The sequence below is a fragment of the Halichoerus grypus genome, chromosome 9, assembly GCF_964656455.1.
Source record: "Halichoerus grypus chromosome 9, mHalGry1.hap1.1, whole genome shotgun sequence".
Taxonomy (NCBI): Eukaryota; Metazoa; Chordata; class Mammalia; order Carnivora; family Phocidae; genus Halichoerus; species Halichoerus grypus.
Genome location: NC_135720.1, coordinates 83,467,403 through 83,494,428, shown reverse-complemented (window position 1 = coordinate 83,494,428; position 27,026 = coordinate 83,467,403). Strand labels below are relative to the sequence as shown.

The 27,026-nt window shown below is 36.7% G+C and overlaps 1 pseudogene; it reads right to left on the bottom strand.

The window, feature by feature from the left end:
• Positions 1–21,855: 21,855 nt before the first annotated feature.
• On the bottom strand, positions 21,856–22,668 carry LOC118519609 (large ribosomal subunit protein eL8 pseudogene; annotated as a pseudogene).
• Positions 22,669–27,026: the final 4,358 nt, after the last annotated feature.

The window sequence follows — 27,026 nt, the reverse complement described above, 5'->3', positions numbered from 1 at the left end:
TTTAACTTTTCTTTTTTCACTGATAATGTATCTATTTTGTTAAAGACAGTTTTGTATCTTCATTTTCTCTGTGTATGATCCTTTTGTTTTCAGATTATATTTCACCCATTTTTCTCGATATCTGATTAAAGAATTGTACTTTTATCTCTTCCTTCTTTTTGTCAATTAATTTTGTATTTTCACGTTATTTTGTTTATTTAATTTCATTTTCGAAATGTTGCTGGTGTGTAAAGGAACAAATGACTTTGTTCCTAGCTGTGTTGCTAAATTCACTTATTACTTATAAAGTTTGAAGATTCTTTTGCATTTTCTATGTCTATAAAATTATTTTTAAATAATAAAGGGTTTTTTCTCCCAAATTCTTTGGGGTTTACATTTTTTTCCAAACCTTAGTGGACTGACCAGGATCTCAGATATAATTTTGGAAAAAAATGGCAAGCGCAAGGATACTCTGTATAATGGCAATTCTTTGACATTGTTTTTGAAATTTGTTCTATGATTCAAACATACAGTCAGGTTGGGAGTCAACATACTGTGCATGTTTGAGAAAAATGCAAATATTGAGGTCAGCGTTCTGAATATTTGAAGACAAATTTCCTAATTTTGTAGTTCAAGTTTTCTGTGTCTTTACACTTTTATATCTGCTTGTTTTATGTTATCAAGAGAGACGTATTGAATCTTCCAACTGTAATTTTGTCTGTTTTTTCTTTTTTAGAATTTAGTCATTTCTCCATTATTTATATTGAGGCTAGAATGAAATATGCATACAAATTTATCATTATCATATCTTCCTTATGGATTGAATATTTTAGCACTATAAAATATACTTCTTTATATTTACTAAAGATTCTTGCCTTAAAGCTTACTTTGGCTGAAATTAATATAGATATGCCAGTTTTCTTTTGCTTAGGGTTTGTATTTTTTTCCTTCAAAATCTGATTACCATTACACTCATTAAAAAAAATTAGGTTGGCACACTTTGTATTTTATTTAGAATATTTAGCTCCTTAATTTAAATGTAATCACAGTTATATTTGAGTTCAAATTTACTATCTTACTATTTGTTTTCCACCACCAGTTCTATTTCTGTTTCCTTTCTTTTCCTTCCTGTCCTCATTCTTCTCTTTCTCCTCCATCTTCTTATTCTTCTTTGAGTCAAGTATTTTTGTATTATTCATTTTTTCCACTTCATTAATTTGTTAGTTATACATTCTTTTACTTTCTTTTAATAGTTACTCAGAGACTATTAAAATTATCAGAGTATAATAAAAATTGGTATTTTATTGCTTTCTACATGATGCAAAAATCTTAGATCATTCTAACTCTTTTAACTCTCTTCCACCTTTTGGGCTGTTTGTCATGCATTTTCATTCTAAATATAATTTAAAACATACAAATCTTAATAACATTGCTATAAAAACAAAATGTTGATTTAGATTTACCCACACAGTTAACGTTTCCATTGCTTTTAGCTCCTTTCTACATTGAACCAAGCTTTCACTTGGGTACATTTTTCTTTTGCATAAGGAGCTGGCTTTCATCTTTATTTTAGAGGAGTTATACTGTAGAAGAGTTTTCTTAGTTATTTTTCAATTTTGTTTTTATTTTTTGAGAATTTTTTTTTTTGCAGCATGTAGAATTCTAAACAATCATTTATTTTCTTTAATCCCTTTGAAGGTATAATTCTGTTTTCTTCTGGCTGATATCATGTCTGTTGAGAAGTTAGCTTTCAGTATTATTGTTGCTCATTTGAAGATAATATGACATTTCTCTTTGGCAGCTTTAAAGATTTTTTTTTTGTCTTTGATTTTCAGAAGTGCAATTATGGTGCACATATTGTGATTGATCGATCTATGTATCTATCCATCCATCCATCTTGGAATATGTAGAGATTCTTGAATCTGTAGTTTGATATATTTCATCATTTTGATTTTTTTTCATTTTGAAAATTTTTTGATCACTGTATCTTTATATATTGCTTCTGCCATTATTCTCTGTGTACTCTCCTTCTGGGACTTCAGTTGTTTACTTACTAAAATTATGTGTCTCTCATGTTTCACATGCTATTTTTTATGTTGCATATTTTCTACTTTGCTTTAATCTGGATGCTTTCTATTGACCTATCTAACGATTTGTTATTCCTTTCTTCCGCTGTATGTAATCTGTCATTAAATCTATTTGTTTCTAAAAAATCAGCTATTGCATCTGATTAATTTTTAAAATTTTTTATAGATTTGATTCGATTTTGTAATAGATGCCAATGTTAGGGTGAAATTCTCCATCTTTTCATCTATTTTTCTGAGCATTTTAATTACACTTACTTTAAAGTCCTTCTCTGATAACTTCAATATCTTGATCACCTATGCATCTATTTTTATTGCCTTTCTTTTATCTTGGCTTTTATCATTTTGTCTTGTCGTTTGGCATTCCTAAAAGCATTTGATTGAAGGCTGAATAATATGGATGAAAAATATGAGGGCTTTGGCTGCTGTTTAATTCTTCTGGAGAGGATTTACTTTACTATCTCACAGGCAGTTAGAATGCAGGAACCTGGACTGGATTGATGGCAGTTTTGTGAGATCTACTCGAATTTCTTCTTATTCCTATGATACTGTCCTGAGTCTCACCTGGAAATTGTGGCTGTTTATCAGGAGGAGACTCCCCTCTTCCTTGGTGGGCTGTGAACTCCAATTTTTGTCTCTGTAGTTTTATGATTTTTGCAAGAACTCTGCTCATCTTTCCAGACTCCTAGGCACACGCCCTTCGTGTATTTTGTTTCTCTGTGAAATAATTTCCCTTCAAGTCCTGCCTGCCTTGATAGCCCTGAACTCCAAGATTTGCCTCCCCAGCCTTGGGAAACTGCCAACAGCTCGTCTGAGGTTCCTATGTTGGAAGTCTCTTTCTACTTTCCTGTTTTCAGCTTAAAAAATCAGCAAATGTCTAAAGTGGAAAAGTGCTACAGAACATAATGTTTACCTCAATGTATTTCTCTCCTCTCTGGAACTCTAGTTTGTCAGGTTCTATCTCCTTTGGTATCTCACTGATACCTTCCAATAGATGTTTTTGTGTCTTTGTCTAACTTTTCTAATTGTTCTGGGTGAGAGTTTTGGTCATCCCCAGCTATTCTACCAAATTGGAAGTGGAAATCTTTATTACATATTTCTTTTCATTATATTTTCAGTTCTAAAATTTCCATTTGGTTCTTTTTTTTTTTTTTTAAGAAATCTTTACTCTCATTTAATTTATTAATTTATTTTATTTTTTTAAGAGTTTATTTATTTGAGAGAAAGAGAGCAAGCGAGAGAGAGAGAGCACAAACAGTGGGGGCGGGGGGATGTGGCAGAGGGAGAAGCAGACTCCCCACTGAGCAGGGAACCCAATGTGGGGCTCGATCCCAGGACCCTGGGATCATGACCTGAGCTGAAGGCAGATGCTTAACCGACTGAGCCACCCAGGCTCCCCCATTTGGTTCTTCTTTGTATCTTCTATTTCTTGGCTGAAAGGTTCTATTTCTTTTCCACTTTTTTTCCAAGAGTGATCATAATTATTCACTGAAGCTTTTTTTTTTTTTTAACGATAGCCACTTTAAAATCCTGGTCAAATAATTCCATTATCTATGCCATCTTGGCACTGTGTTTGTTGGATGTGTCCTCTCATTCAACTTGAGATTTTCCTGCTCCTTGGTGTAAGAAATTATCTTTTATTATATTTAGATAATGTTGATCATTATCTAAATGATCAGTCATACCAGGCTAGACCCTGCATGAGCAAGCACACAATCTCTGCAGACACCTACCCTCCACGAGGGGGAGCCATGTCATTACTGCTGGGTTGTAGTGGTAATCTAATCTCTGCTCACAGAGCCCTGACATCAGCTGCCACAGATGACAGGCTAAGGAAGGCACAATTTTTTCTGGGGAGTGTCTGGTGATGTCCAAAAGGTTATGCCCTACATGGCCACTCCCTTCCAGGTCCTTTGGTTAAAGAGGCCAGGCTTTTTATTTTGTTGTATTTGTTTGCTCATGGATTTTGCCTGTACGTGTTCTTCTTTCCAGCCTGTGAAATTCCCCAGTGCCCAGGATGGGATATAGAAGAGGCAGAAAAAACCCAAAATTTGCCAGCTCATTCCTTGAATCCCAAGGTCCTTATAAATGCTCTGGTTTTTTTTTCACCTTCTAGAATCTTCTGATACTTATTTCATGTATTTCGTCCAGGGTTTTTAGTTGTAAGAGGCAGAGAGGAATAGGGTGAAATGTCTACTCCATCTTATCTAGAACTGGAAATCCTCATTATCTCTTAATATTTATCTCCCATTTAAACATTATTTTACAACCTTTTAGTTTTCTAGCTTCATGCAGAATGAAGTTCTTACAGCAATCATGCTCCTGAGCAGAAGGAGCAATTAGGACAAGGTGCTATACAAATGACTTAGATTCTGGCATCTCAGCTCATGCCCAGAGAATTGCACTCTGGTGACCAGAGTTCTTTCATTTCTTTTATAAAATGAAGTTCACTGTCCTTATTTTTCTGAATATAAAATAAATCTTTGTTCACTAGAGTAAATTTTTAAAATTCCTATTGTTTTTATTTAAGGCTTTAAAATTGCTCCAGATCCCAACTTGCAGGCATAAAAAATATTTTTTGTTTTGGTATATTTCATTACATTATTTTTTTAATTATTGAATAATTTTCTTTTCATTGTAATATGTAATGTCTCGATAGCTTTCTCATTCAAAATAGACAACCACAACAAATTTCTAGACTTCACATTATTCTTTAGCTACCACCTATCTCTTACTTTACCTGCCAGACAATTTGTCAAAACACTTTAGTCTCCACTTCATCATGTGACACTTCCCAAGCTGTGGCTGCCTAGTGCTCTCCATACAACCCTGACTCTGACCTCCATGAGGTCACTGACGACCTCCATGTTTCTGGAGGTAGGGGGCACTTTCTGGACTTTACCTTGCTTGACCTCTGACCAGCAATTGATTACTATTTGACATGTCCTCCTCCTCTTCCTTTTATCTGAAACAAAAGCAACATCTCTATTTTTTCCCAGATGATTTTTTTTTAAGATTTTATTTATTTATTTGAGAAAGAGAGAGAGAGAGAATGAGCAGTGGGGTGGAGCAGAGGGAGAGGGAGAAGCAGGGAGTCCAATGCAGGGCTCCATCCCAGGACCCTGGGATCATGACCTGAGCTGAAGGCAGACGCTTAACCAACTGAGCCACCCAAGCGCCCCCCCAGATGATATTTTTAATCTTTCTTTTTCTCTTCTTACTATATCAGAAATACAAAACCATAGAAAACCTTCAAATTATACTTAAGGAAAACTGAAATTTGCTTTCCTTATCAATTCTCAGTGTACTTCTCCAGAGGAGGGCATGGTTAGATTACTGCTTATAATTTCACCAAATAAAAGCTTTATATTTGACATGATAATATTTTCATACACTTCAAAATGCATTTATAATTCGTAGTAATTCTTTTTTTTTTTAAAGATTTTATTTATTTATTTGAGAGAGAGAGAATGAGAGAGAGAGAGCATGAGGGGGGGAGGGTCAGAGGGAGAAGCAGACTCCTCGCTGAGCAAGGAGCCCGACGCGGGACTCGATCCCGGGACTCCAGGATCATGACCTGAGCCGAAGGCAGTTGCTTAACCAACTGAGCCACCCAGGCACCCCTCGTAGTAATTCTTTTATTGTCCTTTAACAACCCCCCTTCGGACAATGCTAGCCCATGTCTTAAGAGAGTAAAAGAAAAAAGAGAATTAAAACATCATTCCCCAGTTTTCTGAGTTTCAAATAGACTATTAAAACTTATGTTAGATAGGGTGCCTGGGTGACTCAGTCAGTTAAGCATTTGCCTTCGCTCAGGTCATGATCCCGGGGACCTGGGATCAGGCCCCGCATTGGGCTCCTCGCTCAATGGGGAGTCTGCTTTTCCCTCTCCCTCTGACCCTTCCCTCTGCTCATGCTCTCACTCGAGCACACTCTCTCTCTCTTTCTCTCTCAAATGAATAAATAAAAAGTCTTTTAAAAAAAACCTACGTTAGAGAAATAGCTTTGAGAAGAAAAGATTTTGAGTTTTGAATTCATGCTCTTTGAGTTATATACTTTTTCAGTGTTTTCCGTTTCACCCAAATGGTGTCCCGTCTATATAATTGTGCAATTCAGAAACCAAGAAGTCACCTGAGCACCTCATCCCAATATTCCACTCACTAGAGTCCTATCAATCATATTTCCTAAACATTGCTAGGTTATTCTAGTTTTTTGTCCTCACTACCAACACCCTAGTCTAAACTACTAGCATCTCCCCTCTGGACTTCTTACTATTGTAGATACTATTCTCATATATCTTCACCCAAAACTTATCACACCCATCTATGTGGCTTACCTCAAAATGGCTTCCACATTTGCCGCTGGAATATCCTCATGGAGGGCAAATATTATCTTATGGTCCTTTCAAACTCCTCAGAAATTTTTCATTGCTTTAATGGAGAAAAAAATATGAATCACGGTTTACAAAGCCCCACATGTTATGCCTCCATTTTAAGCCTCCAGCTTCCTTTTTCATTCCCAATCCCTCATGCTCAACTTAAGCCAGGCTGGCTTCTCAGTTCGCTTCCTTCTGGTATGGTCAGGACCCATTCACACTCACGGAATCCACTTTCTGTGCTTCCTTCAAACATTTATTCTTACATAATTTATCTTTTCTGATTTTTTATTATATATTCTGATGATTTTTTTAATTTCCCAAATCTTCTTATTGCTTCGTTACTTTCTAGAATGATTTCCTGTAATTTTCAAATGTAAAATCGTATCATTCTTAAGTAATAATAAATTGTGTTTCTTACTTTACAATATTGATTCTGCTTGCTTTTTCTTCTCTTGTTAAATTGCATTGGTTAATACTCTCACAATACTCTGTCATAATGGAGAGAGCAGGCATTTATTCTGATTTTCTAGTGTTGTGTCATCAGCCATGATTCTGACTTTTGATTTTATCTCTCTTCCAAAAGTCACCCCAATTCCTAATAGCTTTTTTATTCCATGCTAGTTTCACTTCGTATGTATCACAAGTAAGGGGGAGAATAGCTGAATATATTCAATCTGGATAATGACAATAATCAACAGTTGATTTCTGTTTATTCAAAATGATTTCTTTATATTAAAATATCTCTACAATAAGCATTTTTCTACTTCAAAGTCTTTGTGTGCATTTTAGATGATTTCTTCTTAGGGTATATTCTTAAAAATTATGTTCTATATCAAATATATGACATTTTCAAAAAGGCTATTAATAAATACGGCCAAATTGATAAATATGGCCAATTGCTTCCTGGAAATTTTCTACTAACTAATAATTCCATCAAAATGGGCTTAATTTTCAAGCTTTTCCTACAATAAAGGAGGTAAACAGTCCTAGGCTGCTAGGTCAGGCTGGCTGCTCATCCTCAACAACAGTTTTGCATCTCCTCCCCTACCTGTCTTCACCATCCATAATGGTGCAAACAGGTCAGGCATGATGGGGATACTGGGCTTGACTTAGGAAAACTGTAGACACAGAAGAGCATGCTGACTCCCGGTACATAATAACAATATCGGTGTTACTATTTCTATTCCTGTTTGCTTTTGGCACAAATGACAGCCAGTTCTGGAAGGGCTGAACCTGTTTTCCACTGCCAACATGTTCTACTAATGATCACTGCAAAAATGCCAGCTGTAGCTACAGAGGGGAAGATTTTTCCGATTTTCTTGCCTTCAGGGACAGAAAGGGGAAAAGAAGGGTACTAAATGAATGGGATTTGGAAGCCAGTTACTTAGACATTCTTCCTTCTCTGGTTTTATACCTTCACCCAAATCTCTTGTGCTGTACTGCTCAAGATAAAATTTCCCTATTTGCTCTCTAACCAGGTTTTTCTGCTTGAACTGTGGATAACATCCTCATTAGATTCAGAAATGGCGTGGGCTGTTATCATTATATTCATATGAAAATAGGAGAGAGGTGCCAGCTTCCCTTCTCCTAAACCGCTCTGCTCGCTTGCATTCTTTGGTGTTTCTGAAAGGTTTGCTGGGAGAATTGGTGCCTCAGACAGTCTCCATTTCATGTTCTGTGTTCTCTGGAAGTGGCTCTGGTAGGGACCACACTTAGGGAGCACAAATGCTGTTTGGAATTAATATCCAGACCCAAGCTCAGCCAGTGACAAGGCAACTACCTCTCTCTTGGAGCGTTCTGTGAATGGCAGTGAGGAGGTTAATTGCACTCCACAATCCCCAAGGCCACCTGGCCACAGTGTTCACATTTATTTCCGCCGTGGCCCTGTCAGGTTGATTACGTAGTTAAAACCAAGACTCTTCTGCACAGGTTTCTACAACAGTTCAGCTGCTGAGCTGCCTGGAAGCATTAATAACCTGGGATCAGACTGACAGGAGAGGTCCAGGCCCCAGTCCTCTACTGGGAGCTCCCACCAATGTCTGTCTGTCTTTGAAAGAACAGCTAGAAAATGTGAAATTTGCTCATACCATGTCTTCTTTAATAATAAATATGTGCAGTGCTCAGTGAGGGCTTACTCTTTTCTAGAGACCATACATAAATGATTTTCACTTCTCACAGCCTTGCTAGATAGCTATTTTGGTTTTTATTTTTGAGGTGAGGAAAGCACAACTCTGAGAGTTTAGGGGTTCCACCAGGCCACCACATGAAAACGGACAGAACCAAGATCTGCTTCAGGATTGCCTGACACCATAAGGTGGGCTCTTCCTCCCAGGAAACACTTTCTCACAATCGTCGTTAGCAGCTTCGTGAGAGCCATGAGTGCATCCTGCCCAGTGTTAATAAACAACACACAGAGGGAAGCACAGCGAGCCAGGGTTTGGGCCATGGAGAAAGGCAGCTGAGTATGTTAGCCCTGGGAAAGAGACATGGTATTTAAATTTAACTAGAGATTTTAACATGAGAGAAGTTCATTATACTTAAAGCCTATTATTAGTACTTCACAGCAAAGATCTAAACTGCTCCGCTTCCTCACTGGCTCAGCAGCTCTAACACCTCTCTCATTCTGTTCCACACTGGGAGCGATGTAGGGCCCTCCTCAGATTGTGCCAATCAGATTATGTCATTCCTCCACTTACAAACCTTTAACGATTTTTCATCACCTTAAGGACCAGTTCCAAACTCCTTAAAGTGGCAGATTGAATTCTTACCTTTCACTGCTCCCCTCTATTTCCCCATTCCATCTTTGTCTCCCCATATGAATTATCTGGAGTTCCTTGAGCAAACCTTCCTTGCCTGTGTCTCTAAGACACTGTATAAGCTCTTGCTCCTGGCAGGAATGTCCCCTCTCCCTGAATTCATCCTGCACTCCTACTACTGTTTTCCATAATACAGTAATTTAGGAGTCACCCACTCTCAGAAGCCCTCCCTGACTGATCATCTGGACTGAGCAGCACACAGCATGCTGAGCTGTGATTTGGTTTACTTGAATTCTCTTCGTCTAGACTATGGAGTCCTTGGGAATGTGTACTGCTCAGGAGCACATATTAGGCTGTTAATAACACTGAAGAATCAGGCAAAGGTTGAGTGATCTAATACCTAGATTCTTATTTTCCTTAGTTCGAAGAGGTACAAATCTTCTGGCTTACCACTTTTCCTAAAAGGGATAATTAATTTTGAATCAGTTCAACTCAAGTTATTATTGAGCTTTTACTGCAAGGTCTTCTTGGAGTCCTGTTTCTCCAGGGTAAATAAAAATGGTATTGGTTATCTAAAAAATGGGGCTTCAATAGACAAGGTTACAAGCTAAAGTTTTTGAAACAAGAACTTGCTTCAAATAATGTGAAACATGTACTGTGTGCCAAATTGATCATATTCAGCAGTTTATAACATAAACTAAAGCCCTGATTCAGTTTGTAAACTGATATTTGCTGTGATACCAGGTGCAAGGAGTGAATGCTAATGTCCTCTGGAGGAGTTAAACAGTGTAAGTCAAATATCTGCTTAAAATGTATCTTCATATGAAACAAACCTTTGAAAACAATATGGTTTAGTTGGCTTCAGATATGTTCTTTTTAAAAACTTCTTCTTCTATATGAAATTAGAGAAAATAAAGTATAGGGTTGGTTTAATGAAAAAATTCAGTTGAGCCTGAAATTAGCATGTACACAATTCAAAATGCCTTATCATGGACAATACTCTTGTGTCCTGTCATAGGTTTAGCTTAAGTGATCTAAAAACATAGGTGCCACTGTTGGGGCACCTGAGTGGCTCAGTCGGTTAAGCATCTGCCTTTGGCTCAGGTCATGATACCAGGGTCCTGGGATAGAGCCCCATGTCGGGCTCCCTGATCAGTGGGGAGCCTGTTTCTCTTTCTCCCTCTGCCCCTCCACCCTACTTGTGCTCTGTCTGTCTGTCCTCTCTCAAATAAATAAAATCTTTAAAAATAATAATAAATAAATAAAAACATAGGTGCCGTTGTATTATTTTATACATAAATGTCAAATAGAAGCAGTTGAACCACAGGATTGGACTCCAGGAGGAAGTCTGGATTTTCAGTGCATATACTACCACAGACTTAGTGGTACACAAACAGAATGTGGTATATACTCCACAAGTAAAGATAATGACAAGAATAGAGTTTTTCTTACACATTCATGGAGAGTCTGTTCACTCTTCTAATTCACAATGTCCTTTTCTTTAGGAGAGTACTTTAACTCCTTAATGCAGAAAGGAAAGAATAGTTTTATACATACATTTTTCACTTTCAGAATAAATTTTCAAATGTTAACAAATTAAAATAAATATATGGATTGTTTGTACTGGTATTTCACATTTGTGAGTTAAAAAAAAAAATCTTGAGAAAGAACAAAGCTGGAAGTATCACAATTCCAGATTTCAAGCTATACTACAAAGCTGTTATAATCAAGACAGTATGGTACTGGCACAAAAATAGAGACATAGATCAATGGAAAAGAATAGAGATCCCAGAAATAAACCCAGGCTTGTTTGGTCAATTAATCTTCGACAGAGGCAAGAATATCAATGGGGAAAAGACAGTGTCTGCAACAAATGGTGCTGGAAAAAGTCACAGCTACATGCAAAAGAATGAGACTGGACCACTTTCTTTCACCACACACAAAAGCAAACTCAAAATAGATTAAGAACCTAAATGTGAGACCTGAAACCACAAAACTCCTAGAAGAAAACAAGCAGTAATCTCTTCAACATTGGCCTTAGGAATATTTTTCTAGATATATCTCCTCAGGCAGTGGAAACAAAAGCAAAAATAAACTTTTGGGACTGTATCAAAATGAAAAGCTTTTGCACAGTGAAGGAAACCATCAACAAAACAATAAGGCAACCTACGGAATGGGAGAAGATATTTGCAAATGATCTATCTGATTAAGGGTTTGTATCCAAAATATATAAAGAACTTATACCAAAAAACCACAAATAATCTGATTAAAAAATGGGCAGAGGACCCAAATAGACATTTTCCCAAAGAAGACAGATGGCCAACAGACACATGAAAAGATGCTCCACATCACTAATCATCAGGGAAATGTAAATCAAAACCACAATGAGATATCACCTCACACTTGTCAGAATGGCTAGAATCAAAAAGACAAGAAATAACAAGTGTTGGTGAGGATGTGGAGAAAAAGGAACCCTCATGCATTGCTGGTAGGAATGCAAATTTGTACAGCCACTGTGGAAAACAATTTGGAGGTTCCTTGAAAAATTAAAATAGAATTACCATATGACCCAGTAATTCCACTACTGGGTATTTCATTTACCTAAAGAAAATGAAAACACAAATTCAAAACAATATATGCACCCCTATGTTTATTGCAACATTATTTACAATAGCCAAGATGTGAAAGCAACCCAAGTGTCCATCAATAGATGAATGGGTAATGTAGATGAAGATGGGATATTTATACAGACACATAATTAAATATTTCTCAGCCATAAAAAAGAATGAGATCTTGCCATCTGCAATGACATGAATGGGCCTAGAAGACATAATGCTAAGTAAAATAAGTCAGACAGAGAAAGACAAATACCATATGATTTCACTCATATGTGGAATTTAAGAAATAAAACAGATGAACAAACAGAAAAAAGAGACAAACAAAAAACAGATTCTTAAATACAGAGGACAAGCTGGTGGTTGCTGAAGGGTAGTTGGGTGGGGAGATGGGTAAAATAAGTGAAGGGGCTTAAGAGTACACTTACTGTGCTGAGCACTGAGTAATATATAGAATTGTTGAATCATTATATAAAGAGCTTCTTTCCAAATGGTTTAACCCATGTTTCTCAACCTTATGATTAACCTGTATGGTTAATCACCATACATTACATCATTAGTTTTTGATGTAGTGTGCCATGATTCATTATTTGCGTTTAACACCCAGTGCTCCATGCAGAACGTGCCCTCTTTAATACCCATCACCAGGCTAACCCATCCCCCCATCTCCCTCCCCTCTAGAACCCTCAGTTTGTTTCTCAGAGTCCATAGTCTCTCATGGTTCGTCTCCCCCTCCGATTTCCCCCTCTTCATTCTTCCCCTCCTGCTATCTTCTTCTTCTTCTTTTTTAACATATGATGTATTATTTGTTTCAGAGGTACAGGTCTGTGATTCAACAGTCTTACACAATTCACAGCGCTCACCATAGCCCATACCCTCCCCAATGTCTATCACCCAGCCACCCCATGCCTCCCATCCCCCACCACTCCAGCAACCCTCAGTTTGTTTCCTGAGATTAAGAATTCCTCATATCAGTGAGGTCATATGATACATGTCTTTCTCTGATTGACTTATTTCGCTCAGCATAACACCCTCCAGTTCCATCCACGTTGTTGCAAATGGCAAGATATCATCCCTTTTGATGGCTGCATAATATTCCATTGTATATAGATACCACATCTTCTTTATCCATTCATCTGTCAATGGACATCTTGGCTCTTTCCACAGTTTGGCTATTGTGGACATTGGCCCACTCAGCTAGGAAGATTTTATAGGGCTTAACTTTCTGCAGTTTGCACTGAGTTCAAGCTCACATTATTTGTTTCTCAATTATAACAGTATATTATTAGATATGCTTTTGTGAATTGCATAGTACCATCCCCCTACCTACCTTGAAAATCACATGTCAGCTTTTGTATACACAGAAATTTACCACCACTTAGCCAATCACCAGACTTCAAAAGATATGCTATAGATGAGAAGTACTTTGATGAGGTCAGCTTCTACCCAGAGTCATGATGCAGTTCTTGTCAAATGGTTTATTGAGGGAGGGAAACCCCATCCTGCAGGAGGGATTGCATGGAGTGACTGACAGGAAAGAACTCATATAAGTTCACTTACTCAAAGGGAACAGAACATAAATGGAAATTTGGGAAAGCCCTCATTTTACAAATGTAGTTTCAGCTTTTTCCTTGAACTTCAAGAATTTTGCTTTGTCTCTATACACGCTTATATAAAAATATTATGTCCGTATAAATCTTTACTTCTAAATATCATAAAACTATTGCTATGTTTTAAAAGATAAAATATTTAAAAAACCTTCATGCTCTATACTTAGTTACATGGTAAAACTTCATTAAGCCTTAGATAGCTAACAATTGTGATTAAAGATTTGAAATTTGAGGAGCGCCTAGGTGGCTCAGTCGGTTAAGTGTCTGTCTTTGGCTCAGGTCATGATCTCAGAGTCATGATCTCAGAGTCCTGGGATGGAGCCCTGCGTGGAACCCTGCATGCGAGCTCTGCATCTGGCTCCCTGCTCAGGGGGTAGTTTGCCTCTCCCTCTCCCTCTGCCCCCCCCACCCCCAACTCATGCTCGCATGCACTCTGTCTCTCAAATAAATAAAATCTATTAAAAAAAAGATTTGAAAATTTGTAAAGATGAATATTTTAGCCTTTTTCCCCCTTGGGGTCTTTTAATTTGGTAATCTGTTTACTGTTTCATTAGGTGAGCGATGTAATCAGAGATCCATAGTAGCTATAGAAATTACTAAGTTTAATGATTCAGGAATTCCCCTGAAGTGAAAATAATAACTAAACTGAATAATCTAAATTGATTAGTTTTACTTGTATCATAACAGCTCTTGGGACCATAATATTAAACCTATCACTTCAGTATTTTCCATTAATTCATTTAATGTATATCCCAGTATCCAAAAGCCACTCTACAAATGCAGTTTACCATTTAATTTTTTTTTTTAATTGCTTTTGGCTTTGTCCTTTAAAGAGTTTTATCTTTTATAATGCAAAATCATTATGTAAACCTCGTAACAAAATAAAGAATTATTTCCTTTATCAGGGCCATCTCTCTAATTCCTGAATTATACACTGAAGCACTGTACAGGTTGTACTGACGTCTGTCAGTGAGTCCACTCTGGCCATCTTATCAAGAATACAGTTGTTAGGCATTGTGAAGGATCTGAATGGGTGAGGCAGAAAATCTGTCCTCGGAGAGTTTACATTCTGTGATTTTTGAGAAGACAACATATAAGATAATTACTTTTGAAAAATGTGTGGCAGGTTGGGGTGATTAAAATATAAAATATAATTTATACATTCAAAAGAATTACAAAACCACATAAGAATACCTGTTTCTTGCTAACACTTTTTTTAAACACGAAGATACTATTGGCTAGTTTGATTGACTTAACTTTTACTGACTTTTAACTGTCTTGAAATTACATTTATCACCCTGAAAATGTTAAAATTATACATATATGCCCAAGCAGATGAGAGCAATTCCAATAAAGGCATTACCAATATAGAGTTACCTTAACATAAATGTATGATTTTTTAAGGTGAAACATTTGAAGGAAAGTACACTAATGACTTCTAGTATATCTGTTTAATATATATTTATAATATTTGCATTAAATGTGTATATATATATTTATGTAATGTGTGCATACTTGTATGATAAAGTACAATATTATTTCATAGGTACAAATAAGATTCCATAGGAATGGGATTTGTATAACAGAAGGAAGGGATAGGGCATTCCTGAAAGAGAAAAAAAAAAGCAAGAAAGAAAAAAGAAAATAATGGAAGGAACTAAATGATATATCCAACCACAGGGAAGAGACCAGTGAGCCCTTCAAAAGATGATTGGAAAGTGATGGTGACACATTTGATACAGAGGGTAAAAGGAGGGGGAGAAAATCAAACAACTGAAAGTTTTCTAGCTTGGGTTATTATGCCCATAACAGAATGAGAGGTGTTGACTCCAAAGTAAAGATAGTGAGTTTTGTATTTAGAAACATTGCATAACATAATTTGGAAGCTATAAAAGACTTAGTTATTACCTAGTTAGAGCTCTCTCTCTCTCTTTTTTAAGAAAACAAATAGAGAAGATATTTGACCAAAAACATAAAGCCAGCCAAGAGAGGCAGAAGCCAACCCTTAATAATATGGAATAGGAGTATACCTTTCAGAAGAGAGGAGACATTCTAGTAGTGGCGATTTGGAGTAAAATAAAAAGTTGGACGGGAGAAGTTTACCTATATTCATTGGTGAAGGTAGAAACTCAGAGTGTCAGAACTTCCAGAGGGTAGGAGATTGAACAACTAGGCAGAGCGGAGGCCCAGAACACTGCCACACCTCCTAGAGAAGAAGGTGGAAACCATGGAATCAGATCAGTAACTTTCTTATTTTAAAGTTAAAAAAAAGATTAAAAATTAAAATATATAGATGTACACATCCATAAACACAAATAAAATAAAAACACTAGAACAATAATAATTCTATAATATTAAGGAAATTGAATTTATAATTTTAAAACTCTCAATGGAGAAATCTCTGGGCCCAGATGGTTTCACAGGTGAATTCTACCAAATGTTTAAAAAGTAATTAACATCAATTCTACACAATCTGTTTCAGAAAACAGAGGAGAAGGGAACACTTCCCAGCTCTTCTTATAAAGCTAACATTTACCTAATATCAAAAAGAGACAAACTACAAAAAAAGAATATAGATCAATGTCCCTTATGAATAGAAGTAAAAGTTCTTAAAATATAAAAGTAGAATTCAGCAACATATAGTATATAATATTAATAAAATAGTTTGTAATAAGAATTATTCACCGTAAACAAGAGGGGTTTATTCCAGATATGCAAGACTGCTTCAATATTCAAGAATTAACCAATCAATGTAGTCTATCATAGTAACAGAAGAAAAATCACATGATCTTATCATCAATCCAGTAAAAGCATTTGACAAAATTCAACACATATTTATGACAAAATTCTCAGTTAAAAAAAAAGGCACAGAGGAGAATTTCCTCATCTTGATAAAGAATATCTATTTTAAAAAACCCTACAGCTATCATTATAGTTAATGGTGAGACTGGATGCTTTCCCCCTAAAATTAGGAAGGAGGTCAGATGTTCATATTACCACACTCATTCAACATAATACTGGAAGTTCTGGCCAGTGCAGTAAGGCAAAAAAATGAAATAAAAGACATATGAATCAGAAAGGAAGAAATAAAATTGTTCTTATTGTCCTTATTTGCAGATGGCATGATTATCTACATAGGGAACCACAAAGAATGTACAAAAAGCTTTTAAATTTTGGTCATAAGCTTTAAAATTCGTATAGATATGCAAAGGACCCAGAATAGTAGAAACAATCTTGAAAAAGAATAGTGTCAGAGGACTCACAATTTCCATTTCAAAACTTATTATAAAGCTAGAGTAATCAAGCCAGTGTGGTACTAACATATAGAAATCAAGATCAACAGAATGGAATTTAAAGTCCAGAAATAAACCTTTACATTTATGGTCAACTGGTTTTCAAAACAAGAGTGTCAAGATAATTGAATGGGAAAAGAATAGTCTTTTCAACAAATGGTGCTGAAACAACTGAATATATGTGCGCAAAAGAATGAATTTGGATCCCTACCTTCCCCCTACCTCATCATACACAAAAATGAACTAAAAAATGATTATAGCCCTAAATGTAAGAGATCAGGCTATGAGCTATTTGAGGAAAGCATAGGATTTGTGATCTTGGATTAGGCAATGGTTTCATAGATACTATATCAACTTACAATGACAAAAGAAAAAGTAGATATATTGGAATTCGTCAAAAATAAAACATATGTGATTCAAAGGATACTATCAAGTATTTGAAAAGATAACCCACAGAACTGGAGAAAATATTTGTAAGTCATATCTGTTGAGGGACTGATATTTGGAATATATAAAGAACTCTCACAATTCAACAGTGAAATAGTAATAACCCAACTAAAAAATGGGCAAGGTGTTTGAAGAGACATCTCTCCAAAGAAGATACTATACAAATGGCCAAGAAGCAAATGAAAAGTTTCTTACTGCCATTAGTTTTTAGGGAAAGGCAAATAAAAGCCATAAGGAGATACCACTTCACACTCACTAGGAAGACTACAATAAAAAAGATGGGACCATAACAAGTATTGACAAGTATTTGGAGAAATTGGAACCCCCCATACATCATTTGTGGGAATGTAAAATGGTGGAGCCACTTTGGAAAATAATTTGGCAGTTCTTCAAAAAGTGGAACAGAGTTACCATAGACCCAGCACTTACACTTCTAGGTATATACCCAAGAGAATTAAAAACATGCCCACACAAAAATTTGTACACAAATGTTCATAGTATAGTAACATTATTTATGATAGCCAAATGTGGAAATAATCCAAACGTCCATCAATTAATGGATAAACAAAATGTAATATATCCAAACATTGGAATATTATTTGGCCATGAAAATTAATGAAGTACTAATTCAAGCTACAGTGCAGATGAATCATGAAATATTATGCTAAATCAAAGCAGTCAAACACAAAAGGCCTCAATTATATAATTAATTCCTTTATTTTAAATGTCCAGAATAGGCAAATCCCTAAAGACAGAGTAGATTTGTGGTTTCCAGGGGCTCTAGGGAAGAAAAGATGTGGAGTGATTTCTAATTAAAGTGTGGTTTCATTCTGGGGTGATGAAAATGTTCTAGAACTGCAGAGTGGTAATTATTGTACAACTGTATGAATATACTAAAAATCATTGAATAGGACAATTTAAAATGGTGAATTTTATGACATGTGAATTGTATCTCAATATAAGTTTCATTAAAATAATAAACTTACTCATATAGAGCCTTTAAAAATTCTCAATTTAAAAATTTTTATGTAATATCATATATTAATTAGAAGACTAACATGAGCTGCCTGTGGTGTAGACACTCCTCCACATCTAATCTTTCCACATTAGAGAGAAAACATGAGTTGTTGAATTAGATAATTGAAAACTTTATACAAAGAAACACTAAGCAATACAAAGGTCTATTTATATTTACCAAACAATTGTTACTGATTTTAGTTTCTAATACCTTAGAGTAAAATAAAAGCATTGTAAATTTGGAATACCTCATAATACTAGATTTCCAATTTTCAAATTAACAGTAAGCTAATTATAAAGCATCCTGAGCAGGACGCCTGGGTGGCTCAGCTGGTTAAGCATCTGTCTTCGACTCAGGTCATGATCCCAGGGTCCTGGGATCAAGCCCCGCATCAGGCTCCTTGCTTGGTGGGGAGCCTGCTTCTCCCTCTGCCTGTTGCTTCCCCTGCTTATTCTCTCTCTCTCTCTCTGACAAATAAATAAATAAATCCTTGAAATTAATTAATTAATTAATTAATTAAATAAAACATCCTGAGCACTATAAGTATCCTACCTTTTTAAAATCAGTGGGAATCTGGTAAGTCAATACATACTTTCATTATTTCAAACTTTCACTTGAGAACTTTGTAGTTTTTTTTTTTTTTTTAGTATTTTATTTATTTGCGAGAGAGAGAATGAGAGACAGAGAGCATGAGAGGGAGGAGGGTCAGAGGGAGAAGCAGACTCCCTGCTGAGCAGGGAGCCTGATGTGGGACTCGATCCTGGGACTCCAGGATCATGACCTGAGCCGAAGGCAGTCGCTTAACCAACTGAGCCACCCAGGCGCCCTCACTTGAGAACTTTGAATATCTTTTTGGCACGAACAGATTCAGAGTTATGAACATTTATTAACATATAAACAACGAACAGATGTTATAAAAAAATACATACATCTTCTCCAGATTAGATGAATCTTTCTTGCCTCATGAAAAAGTCCTGTGCTGAGGTGATTGTATTTCTCATGATAATAATCATATTAATAGTTTTGATAGATTATGATAACCAAAACAAGCCTTCTGTGTTGTTCCTGATCTTTGTTTTTTCTGTTAATTTGTTTTACTGTCTATTATGTGAAAATAAGGAGAGAAGGGACTGGCATAATTGAGTTGGTCAGTAGTTTGTTTCACTGCCACAGGGCTGCTATTTTGGATTTCAGAAGAAACCCGTGTGCCTCCATTTCTTTTGGCCTAGTCTATGTAACTAGGCCAGCATTTTGTTTATTCTTTTTAGTGTCGAAGTCCTTCCTGGATAGCAAGCCCTGCTCTTCACATCTTGCTTAACTCTTACAAGTAAACATGAAAAAATATTGATCTCCGTTGGAACCAAGTCTAAATTTACAACATCCCTGAATAGGATTCCTGGTAACCCCTTGCATCTTTGTTCTCCTTCCATGTCCTCCCCTCAACCCCCGCACGCATGTATATGCACACACACACACACACACACACACCCTGACCTAGCACAGTTTCTCTGTTCTTCCTTATTCCATCTGCTTTCCTTTTCTTCTTTTTTTTTTAAAGATTTTATTTATTTATTTGACAGAGAGAGAGAAAGCACAAGTAGGCAGATAGGCAGGCAGAGAGAGAGGGAGAAGCAGGATCTCCATTGAGCAGGAAGCCGGACGTGGGGCTCGATCCCAGGACCCAGGGATCCTGACCTGAGCCAAAGGCAGCCGCTTAACCGACTGAGCCACCCAGGCACCCCTCCTTTTCTTCTGATCCATTGTTTCAGGGATCAAGTACACGTGGTAGTTGTTTTCTAAGTTGTTTTCTAAGTTGTTTTCTAAGCTTTCTAAATTTCTAAGTTTCTAAGAAAATGTTGTTGTCCACACTCTTCCCAGTGCTCTCCATAAATCTGTGCAATGTCTAGTCAAGTTTAAGGCTGTTGTAGCTGAGACTATTTTACTTCATGAAAGAAGTGGTATGTTTATTGGATGTCAATGGGCTTATTCCATCTGGAGATGCGGAGAAGGGTTTATACTGTAGCAGCAAAAGTCAAGATATGGGAAGGCCCTCTGCAATTTTTAAGAAAAGAAAGTAACTTTGTTAAAGCAGGGACTGGGTATGTTGGACACTAGAAAAGCAAGCAGGGACAAGAGTGTTGGGGACAGCTTTTATCCCATGCTGAGAAATATGGGAAGGGGATCACCCTTAAGCAGTGGAGGATCTCTGAGTGTTTGGTAACAGTCAAATATAACAAGAAGATATTTTGTCTCTGTATTATTTTGGTGCTTTTTGATGGTTTCTAAATCTATTCTCAGTTTGAAGCATATGGTCACACGAAACTAATTTTCTTCCCTTGAAATGATCATTTCATGTTTTAAAACCATCATTAATTTAATTTTATACAATTCTAATGGTTATCATGAGTCACATTCATTATCACCATTTTTATTATATAAGTTTTTGGGTTAAATATTAACTAGGCTTTTAAATTTCTAGCTAAATATTTTATCACAGACTCTTTGATTTCATGTTAGTTGTTTCCTGGTAGTTGTTTTGCAGCCATGACTGAGCAACCTGAATCTTTCAAAATTTTTGGCATAAAGGCTGCATAATTTAGAGAAAGAGCTTCTTTAAAAATTAAAAAAAAAATTGACAATCTACAAACATAAAATTGCTAAATGAAACTAATACAAAACTCTTAGGAATCACAGTGATCAGATTGTCAAGATTGATTAATTTGCAAATCATTGCCACATAAGCAAGGTGTCTTTTAGTCATGGGCTCCCTGTCATATTTCTTCTGACACAGTTTTAATGAGATTCTGACAGGATCCAGAGAATCAGTTTCGATCACTGCCACTGTATTTTCCCTTCAACCCATTTAGGTAATTATTAACTTAGCTATGCTAATTATCTTCACTCTATTTATGAGCAGTCTCTAGAACATTCTCAAATGGAAGTGATCTCTACCTCTCTTTTTAAGTCCCAGATGTTTCAGTTGTCACTCATTATGTCTTTTGCTTCCTACTTAGTGTCTAGTATAGCTCATATGTACACCTTATATCTTTAATTATTGATAAGCTACTTAAAGTCCAGATCGTGTTTTTTTTTTCCATCCCCCATTGTGCTTAGGAGAGCATCAGCAAAGAGTAAGCACTCAAGTGTCTTTGAACAAATGAATGATATATTTTTCTCATTATCCTCTTTTAAGATTCTCTTTTACAGCAACCTTGGTTAAAATTCCTCCTTTCAGCCATGCACGGAGATTCCTTTAGAAATTATTAGCACATATATATTTCAATGTAAATTAGTGAATATCTACTTGGAAAAAAAGAAAAGACCCTCAAAGAGATAGATAGATGATAGATAGATAGATAGATAGATAGATGATAGATAATATATCTGTTGATAATAGTAGATTATTTGTAATCTTTCAAAAACAAAGATCATGAAGTTAGAGATTGTCACAGATATATCTTACACATTTTTGTTACTAATTTTTGAAAATTGAACTAAAAGAAATTTTCAAAGAATGACTAGAAACCCATCTATTTCAAATAAGCAATCTTGGTTTGTCTGTTTTCACAAAAAAAGAAAGAAAGAAAGAAAAAAGTGTCTTTTTTGTGCTACTTTGATTTTTTTGAAAGAGAACCTTTTATGACTTTTGTGTACAAAAAATTCAACAGCATACAATTAGCCCAGTTTGGTGACCAGTTCCTTAGCCCTTGCCTTTTCCAACTTGGCAATGTGAGCCACTGCCTTTGGACTTAGAAAACTGCCTCCCCAGTGATGGCAGATCTCATCATATCTGTCACTGTATTTGGTCCTGATAGCTTCTACCTGCTTAGTCGGAGTTCCTTTGTCTTCCAAGTTAACCTGTGTGAAGGTGACAGTGGTTCACGTCTTCCTGTGGACCAGACACTCCAGCCTGGCCTTCCCCTTGATAAGGCAGTAGGGAACCCCCATCTTTGGACACAGGACAGGCAGGAAGACAGCCAGCTCAATGGGATCCACAGCGTTTGCAGTAACTACCAGCTGAGCCTTCTTGTTTTCCGCAAAGGTGGTAACAGTATTAACCCCAGCTCGAAGGACAGGCGGCCTCTTGGTGGGGACATCCCGTTTGCCAGCAGCTTTCTTCTCAGCCTGGGGCAACAATCTCTGCGTCTTCTCTTGGTTGTATTTGTGGGACAGCTTAAGCAGTTGAGTAGCTGTTTGGTGGTCCAGGGCCTGGGAGAACTGGTTAATCACGGGAGGCACTTTTTGACTTATATAGAGAATAGCCCTTTGCCACTGCAGCCAGTTACAGCGGGGCCACTGGACAAATCGGATGAGGATGAGGTTGCTTTGGGGCTGGATTTCCTGTCTGATGCCAGATTTCTTGGATCTTCTCTCAAACAGGAGATTGACCACCTTCTTGGTCTCCTGCTCCTTTATGACAGCAGGGGTTGGGGCCACCTTCTTCCCCTAAGCTTCTTTCCTTTCAGCATCTTGGATGGCTTGAGCCATCTAGTTTGATTTTTAAAAATTTTTCTTATTTGAATATAGTTGATATGCAATGTTACATTAGTATCAGGTGTACAACTTAGTGATTTAACAAATTCATACATTATGCTATGTTCACCACAAGTGTAGTTACCATCTGTCCCATTAATCACTACTACAATATCATTAACTGTATTCCTTATCCTCTTTTTATTCCCGTGACTTACATATTCCATAACTGGAGGCCCTTTCCCCTTTCCCTGTTTTGCCCAACCCTTCTCTCCCCTCTGTCAACCATCAGTTTGTTCTCTGTATTTATAGTTATGATTCTGCTTTTAGTTTATATATTCTTTTTTTTAGATTCCATTTATGAGTGGAATCATATGCCATTGTGCTACTTTTGACTGATATCGTTAACAGATGGGTTTCTTTAAGTTAGGGTCACAGATCAAACTTATTCATGTTGCTTTCTCTAATCGAAATTTTGATTTTGGTTGACAGTTTAAACAACTATTTATTTTTAACTTATTTAAAGGTTGGTTGATTTAACTGCTTCAAACTTTTGAAACTCTCAGTTTCTATATAAAGTATATGGCTCATGATCTCAGGATATATCCAGCTGTTGCAATTGTTTTTAGTGCCTCATTGTCAAGTGACATAGAGGAGGAATTTGATGGCAGGCTTTGGAATTCTTTTTCTGTAAACCGATATGCAACACATTCCAAAATAAAATATCTAAAATGCCCATAACTGGTAATGAATTTAGGATACACAATATTATTGCTACATTTATAAGTTACCCAACAGAAGGAAGCAAATTCTAGATCTTACTGATCTTCATTAAGATTTAATAGGTAACCTTGTTGCCCCAGGGCTTTCTTGGCTGGTGAATAATCTTGGCTGATGGGAAAAGATTCCTTTGAAATGTTGTGGATTTGTTTCATAATTTAAATTAGTCAAGGACAAGGAAGGATTGAAGACAGAGGATAACTCAGTGAAGAGATGGACCATTGTAAAGGAGGAAGAATCTTACAGCATAACAATTCTGGGAAAAAAGAAACTCGAACAGGTCAGGCGGTATAAACCCAAGTATTTGAGGATTTCAGGTGTGAAATAAAAATCTAAGAGCAAGGACAGACCCTTTCTGAATGGTTAATCATAAAGTACAAAAATTAGCTGAGTTCAAAGTCATTGCTGAAAGTAAAAAATGTGCGATCTTTTAGGGGGTTAAAACCTGTGGCAAAATATCATGAAACTTGGAAAAAGCAGCAGTATTTTGGTGCTGCCAGGACAGGTGATGTGGAGAGGGCACCTGATGGTGGGGTGCTCCTCTTATAGCCATGTGCAGCAGCCTCCTCACATTAACAGTCCTGGCCTCCAGCCACACACTTTATTCATTCTCCCCATGAAGAAGGCATGGAAGAAGGCATGCATTATCATTCTGATGGATCACAGGTGTTGATTCATTTCTCCACTGGGGTGGGGGTGGGGAGAGAATCTGTTGAAAGGCCATCGTTTGGTGTTTGGTGATTGCATTTCTCCCCTCTCCACTCGGATGAATGTGAGGTAAAGATCCTTTATTTTTAGAACAGAAAAATTATTTTTACAGAAAAATTACAATAGTATAGAGAGTTCCCACATACCCTACACCTAGTTTCCCTTCTTATTAACTTTTGACAGTATTATATGGTACATTTGTTACAATTAATGAACCAATATTAATACATTATTATTAAATAAAGTCCATACTTGATTCAGATTTCCTTTTTACCCAATGTCCTTTTTCTGTTCCACTGAGGATATCATGTGACATATAGTCATCATATCTCCTTAGGCTCTTCTTGGCTCTCATGGTTTCTCAGACTTTCCTTGTTTTCCTTTTCTTTTTTTTTTAATTTATTATGTTATGTTAATCACCATACATTATATCATTAGTTTTTGATGTAGTGTTCCATGATTCATTGCTTGCATATAACACTCAGTGCTCCATGCAGAACGTGCTCTCTTTAATACCCATCACCAGGCTAACTCATCCCCCCACGTCCCTCCCCTCTAGAATCCTCAGTTTGTTTTTCAGAGTCTATCATGGTTCATCTCCCCCTACGATTTCTCCCCCTTCATTCTTCCCCTCCTGCTATTTTCTTCTTCATTTTTTTTTTAAACATATAATGTATTACTTGTTTCAGAGGTATAGGTCTGTGATTCAACAGTCTTACACAATTCACAGCGCTCACCATAGCACATACCATCCCCAATGTCTATCACCCAGCCACCCCATCCCTCCCACCCCCCCCACCACTCCAGCAACCCTCAGTTTGTTTCCTGAGATTAAGAATTCCTCATATCAGTGAGGTCATATGATATATGTCTTTCTCTGATTGACTTATTTCACTCAGCATAATACCCTCCAGTTCCATCCACGTTGTTGCAAATGGCAAGATTTCATTCCTTTTGATGGCTGCATAATATTCCATTGTATATATATACACCACATCTTCTTTATCCATTCATCTGTTGATGGATATCTTGGCTCTTTCCATAGTTTGGCTATTGTGGACATTGCTGCTATAAACATCGGGGTGCACATACCCCTTCGGATCCCTACATTTGTATCTTTGGAGTAAATACCCAGTAATGCAATTGCTGGGTTGTATGGTAGCTCTCTTTTCAACTTTTTGAGGAACTTCCATACTGTTTTCCAGAGTGGCTGCACCAGCTTGCATTCCCACCAACAGTGTAGGAGGGTTCCCCTTTCTCCGCATCCCGTGCTCAACATCGCTCGGCATCAGGGAAATCCAAATCAAAACCTCAATGAGATATCACCTCACACCAGTCAGACTTTCCTTGTTTTTCATGATCTTGATGGTTTTGAGGATTATTGATCCAGTAATTTATAGAATGTCTCTCAGTTGGGATTTACTGGTGTTTTTCTCATGACTAGAACAGGATTATGGTTTTGGAGAAGAAGATCACAGAGATAACATGCCATTCTTAACACATCATATAAAGGGACAAACTATCACCATGACTTTTCACTGTTGAAGTTGACTTTGATCGCCTGGCTGAGGTAGTGTTTGTCAAGTTTCTCTGCTTAAAACTTGTCTCCTTTCCATAATGTATTATTTAGAAGGAATTCATTGTGCACAGCTCACACTTAAGAACTAGGGAGTCCTGCTCCACCTTTGAGGACTTACTATACATTCTGTTCAATGTTAACATTAAACATTTGATACACATATTTGTTGCTGAGCAACATTTTATAAGGGAGTTGTGCTGTTCAGTTACTGGAGATATTTATGCGCTTATAAGGCAACTGACAGAATATTGTGGTTTGGGCAAAGTTGCAGAAATGGGTAAAGAAAGAAAATATATTCTTTCATTCATTGGACATTTTTTGATCACTATGACCCTGGCTTCAAACTTGATGTTGTGACTATCAAAGGCTTGCTCTCAGGGAGGTTATAGTTAAGCACAGTAAACAATTAAAAAAACAGCAAATTATAATAAAACATGTGGGCAAAATTTAAGATAAAAACATTTTTGCTACCTGAAGGCAAATTTCTATAGAATAGAGCAGTGTTTCCCAGGGCTTAGTGGGAATTTAGTGCAAATTGACACAAAAAGGCAGATCTTTCAAGGAAGCCAGAATATGATCAACAATATGGTTGTTGTTGTCCTAGAGAACTAGTGTGGTACATAACTCTCAGCCTTCACAGGTAGGTTCCCACAGTGCCTGAGGGCAAATGATCCCCTGTGAGTTAAACAACAAAATGGCCAGGCCAGTGAAAATCACCCTCTCATCTTATCCAAATGAATTTTTCACAAACTGCCTATTTATTCATATCACTTCCATTTGGATTAAAATATTAATTTTACTTCACTCCTTTAATTATCATTTGGGCTTTAGAGCATCACCTATATAGCCTAGGCAAGAAGTTGCCAAAGAATATTCCAAATCACCAGGTCACAGGTTGTCATTAGACAGTACACACAACATTCTTAATCTTGGAATTCATTGGGTTTAATGAAATATGAGGTTTATTTTCACTCTTTTCTTTGTATTAATTAGACCTAAAATAAACATGGTTGAAATCAGGAGTTTTGTGAGTATCAAATTATTCATTTTCTGCTTCCTCCATGTTGAAAGAGCCCCAATATTGCATGGTGTCCAGCTTTGCCCAGATTGGTTCCTGAGTAAGATCTGATTGTTATAAATCTATTACAGTGATCCTATTCTAGCAGGTGGTTTGCTTAGGGTGAGTTCTACCCCATTTCTGACTGAGATTTGAGAGAGGTCTACTGAGGATAGGGAGCTTTGGGAAAGAGTTTGCATCACTTCTTAAATTAGATGAACAAGGGAGAGACTTTGTATGTTTTCCTAT